This window comes from Mustela lutreola, chromosome 14 (assembly GCF_030435805.1).
Source record: "Mustela lutreola isolate mMusLut2 chromosome 14, mMusLut2.pri, whole genome shotgun sequence".
NCBI classification, from domain to species: Eukaryota; Metazoa; Chordata; class Mammalia; order Carnivora; family Mustelidae; genus Mustela; species Mustela lutreola.
The window spans coordinates 5,134,135-5,139,110 of NC_081303.1; the positions used below are offsets into that span (position 1 = coordinate 5,134,135).

The 4,976-nt window shown below is 40.2% G+C and overlaps 1 pseudogene; it reads left to right on the top strand.

Annotated features, from left to right (window-relative positions):
* The first annotated feature begins 813 nt into the window (after positions 1 to 813).
* Positions 814 to 1,085, top strand: LOC131814898 (alpha-ketoglutarate dehydrogenase component 4-like; annotated as a pseudogene).
* The last annotated feature ends 3,891 nt before the right edge of the window (positions 1,086 to 4,976 follow it).

The following is a 4,976-nucleotide window of genomic DNA, read 5'->3' on the forward strand; positions in this document are numbered from 1 at the left end:
AAGAAAGTTTTCAATAAAAATGGTTGATAGTAAATAATTCTGGCCCCAAATATCTCATCCATCTCAAATTGTACATCATCAATAAAACCAAGTTCTCAACATGAGCCTTAGACTTGATTTTATTATTGTTTAAAAAGCAACTGACAGCACTAGGAACTAAGCCATTTAGACAATGTCTACATTTTTGACAATGATTCATACTGAGAAAAGATGAAGTTGGCTCATGTCAACGGTATAAAAAAGGCTGCACAGAGTAAGGACATGTATTACTGGAGCTGGAGGATTATCTCAGCACATTTCTGACTTGCAAGCCCTGCGGATTGGAGGGCTCTGCTGGGGAGGAGGAGTCAGTTCAGTTCTCACACTGGCTGGTTAGTTCAGGACTTTGTTCTTAGAGACACACCCTGTTCTCCTAAGACTAAAGTAGACATTCCACAATCCCAAACGGATGCACAAAGGGAGAACAACCATGTGCAAAAAAGGTAGTCAGTAAATATTTGAATTGATGAATAGATATATAAATAGCTTTGAACCACTGAGGGAAAGCAAACACTCATTCTGGTAAATAGGCCATCAACAAACATGATTTTTTTTTTCTCCTCTGCTCTTGCCTGCCATAGTAAAAACAAGAAACGCAAGCTCCAATGCTTGGCCACTTAGTCATTTGATTATTTCACATCTATTGAGTATATAGTATGCTCCAGAAACCCTACAAGGAAGTGGACCTACAAAACTAATCAAGACAACAAGCCTGCTTTGCAACTTTCATGAGGCCTTGATACTTCCCTTCTTCCATAAAAATTAATTTAGGTCATGAATGGCAGTTACATGGCATCCAGCAGAGTCACTCAGGTAGGCAAGTCACATAAACAAGTTCCCTGGCAGAAGAGAAAACCTTAAACCCAATGTATCAGAAGTTTTGAGATCAACGGGTCTACCACCTCACTCTTCTTCAACCTCACAGCATTGTGAGGGTCCACAAGACACTGCAGAAATAATAAAAACAGTACCTCAGGACAGAAATACAAAAGGAAACATATGTTTCAAGAAGAAATGGATTTATCCAACGTGGAGGTCTAGAATAGTCACTGACACTGTGGCTGCTGTTTGTCATCAAACAAAAGTGTCTTTACAATAAAGGACTTCCAAAACGGCACATGAGAAATTATACATAAAGCAACTTGAATAAACATTCAGTTAAAAAAATGAAATACAGAAAATTTAGATGGACACTTGCATCTCCTAATACATGTAACTCAGTCCGCTTTCTCCTCAAGCTTACCTAACTTCACATACTTATTGAAGTACACATTTTCCAATGTTAGCTATCACTTTACTCTTAATGATCAAATATTACCAGTGCTGAGCTGTTAAAAGCACACAATATCTAGTAAACCATCATAGGTTTCCCATCATGTCACTGTTATTCCAGTTTCTGTTTAGACACAGGAAGATTTATCAGACAGAACTGCTGCTTTTGTGAAGTGGTTTTCCTGAAACTGGATGAGGACCAGTGAAAGGATGACTCCATTTTTTGTTCTTAGCATTCTTAAAATTTTTTCATTCACAAAGTTACTAGAGTGTAACTAGTTTAAAAAGCGTATCCTACACTAAATGATAAAAGTATAGCCAAGGTAAACCAGCTGACTTTGTGCTATTAGAAGTGGGAGTTAACACAAAAGAGTCCAAAAAACTAAAAATAGAAAAGATAAGAAGATGCCGGAGTAGGAGAGCCAGTATTATTGGGTGCCAGAAGAGTTCAGCTAGATAGCTATCAAACCATTCTGAACACCTACAAACTCAAAAGAAGATCAAAGAAAAGAAGAGCAGGAACAGAAAGGTGACCACTTTCTGGAAGGCAGGATGAGCGGAGACGTGAATCCAGGTGTTATACGCGACGATAGACTGTGATGGGGGGAGGGGCCAGCTCCCGGCAAGCAGCGGAGCACAAAATCAGAACTTTTAGAAGTTGGTGCCACTGAGGGACGTCACTCCAGAAGCTAAGGGTGGGGGTGGGGGTTGAGCCCTCGCAGGGACAGTGTGGTCTCTTGACCTGCGGGTTCACAGGAAGACAGGGCTGTCTGAGTGCGGCAGAGCTCCCAGGTATCAGAGCGGGGAAGCCGGCTGCAGAGACGGAGCCCAGGAGGGGGCTCTCAGCTCAGGTTTACCTTAAACTGTGACCCAAGGTGCCGTCAGACCACTGCTCCTCAAGCAAGTGGCAGACCTGGGGAGAACCCGTCCTTCCTTCTCCAGAAGTGGCGCAGGAATCTGCTGGGTTTGCAGAATCCAAACAGGGCTGCGGGCCAGAGACAGAAACGCTCAGCCACAGGCCGAGTGAGCAGAGCATGGCCAGACACCAGGGAGATGAGAGGGACTGTAGTGAGTACGGACCTTTAATAAATAAAGTGGAATAAATAAATGAATGAATAAATAATATGTAGTAAGTGCAAACCCCTACTAAATGAAAAACAGGAACAAATTGCAAACTAACCACATAGCAAGTAAGCCTAGACCATATGCGTGTAGTGGTAAGATTAGCGCGGAGTAACAAGTTGTAAATATTTTAACTTGTGCGAAATATCGTAGACCAAAACATGTTTGCGACGTGTGCATGTTTTTGGTGTGTAAGCATAAGAAAAATAAGTGATGTAATGTGTTTTTGAAGGAGACTTAGCACAGTATAGAAAGAGGCATCGGGATGGACTGAGGTGAAGCGAGTTCCCTGTCAGGAGGACATCATCGCCGGTGCTACCGACGCCCCGACAGTTTCGTTGCCGACCACTCGCTGGCTCTCAGTCTCAACTTCTGCGGTGACCCTCTGTCTAGATTGTGAGGCGACGTCTCCTTCTCCGTGACAACGTCGGCGGACCGTGACCGGGCCACGATAGTGGTGCGGACCTCGTCCCAATAAAGATCAAGTGAGTTACATCATATCCATCTCTCTATCTCTTCTTTACACGTTGCGACCTCCTGGCGGGACGCAGGGGTTTTGCTCGCGACAGTGACTGACGGCTTTTTTCTGAGGTCGCACTGAGGGTGGGCCCCAGGTCTCCGCTCCTCTGGCCTGAGACTAGGCGGCCGCCATCTTCATTCCCGTCCTCCACCGCGGTACGGAAAGCGCTCAGGGAACAAAAGCTCCGAGCGCGAACCCGAGCAGATTGCTTAGCCCAGCCCCTGGCAAGGGCAGTCAATTCCACATCTAGCAAAGACAACTGAGAATCAGGGCCACAGGCCCCTCCTGCAGAAGATCAGCAAGAACATCTAGCCAAGACCAAGTCTACTGATCAAAAAAAACTGCAAAATACCAATGCTAGGGGAAAACAGCACATAGAATTCATGGCTTTTTTCCCATGGTCCTTTAATCTTCCAAAATAAATGTTTCTAATTTTATTTTTTTTCTTATTCTATTTTTTCAAAATTTTCCTCTTTCCTATTTTAACCTTTTTTTAAACTATTTTATTTTACCAATACCATTTTAAAAATCTTTTAAATTTTTCATTGTTATAGTCATATTGTATCCCTTTATTATATATAATCTTATTTTTTGTATACATATAGGTTTTCCTTTCTCTAAAACTTTGGGATACAGTTTTTTTCAACAGATCAAAATATACCCTAAATCTAGTGCATGGCTTTGTTGTAGTCTCTAGCCTGATGACAGTCTTTCCTTTTTTTTTTTTTTTCTTTTTTCAACCAACTTCTTATCACTTCCTTTTCTAGAATATTTTTAAATTTTCATCTTTACAGTTATATTCCAGCCTTTCATCCTGTTTACCCATATTTTTGTATGTATATAAGTTTTTCTTTCTTTACATTTCGGAAGGCAGTTTCTTCTAACAGACCAAACTATAACTAAGATCAAGTGTGTGGCTCTGTTCTACTCATCACTCTATTATATATATAATATACATATATATTATATATATTTTTTCTTTCTTTCTTTTTCTCCTTTCTTCTCCCTGGTTTCAGGTCTCTTCCAATTTGGTTAGAGTATATTTGTCTCTTTGGATTTGGTTAATATGTATTTTTCTGGGGTTGCCACTACCCTTTTAGTATTTTGTTCTCTCATTCATCTATTCTTATATGGACAAAATGACAAAGCAGGAAAACTAACCTCAAAAAAAAAAAAAAAAAAGAACAAAAGGCAGTACTGATAGCTAGGGACCTAATCAATACCCACATTAGGAACATGGCAGAACTAGAGTTAAGAATGACAATTATAAAGATGCTAGCTGGGCTCAAAAAAAGCATGGAAGATACCAGATAATCTCTTTCTGGAGAAATCAAGTCCTTTTCTGGAGAAAAAAAAGAACTAAAATCTAACCAAGTTGAAATCAAAAAAGCTGTTAATGAGGTGCAATAAAAAATGGAGGCTCTTACTGCTAGAATAAAGAGAGAAGAGAGAATGAGTGATATAGAACACCAAATGATGGGGAATAAAGAAGCTTAGAAAAGACAGATAAACAACTACTGGATCACAAGGGGAGAATTCGAGACATAACTGATACCATAAGAAGAAACAATATTAGAATAATTAGGATCCCAGAGAATAAGAAAAAAGAGAGAGAAGGTATATTGGAGCAAATTATATTAGGGAATTTCCCTAATTTGGTGAAGGAAACAAGCATCAAAATCCAGGAGGCAAAGAGAACCCACTCAAAATCAATAAAACTAGGTCCACACCCCATCATTTAATAGTCAAACTTACAAGTCTCAGTGACAAAGAGAAAATCCTGAAAGCAGCTCAGGACAAGAGATCTGAAACATATAATGAAATATTAGATTGACAGCAAACTTCTCCACAGAGACCTGGCAGACCAGAAAGGACTGGCCAGATATATTCAGAAAAAATAGAACCAAGAATACGATATCCCGTTACATTGTCATTGAAAATAGAGGGAGAGATAAAAAGCTTCCAGGACAAACAAAAACTAAAAGAATTTGCAAACACCAAACCAGCAGGAAATATTGAAAGG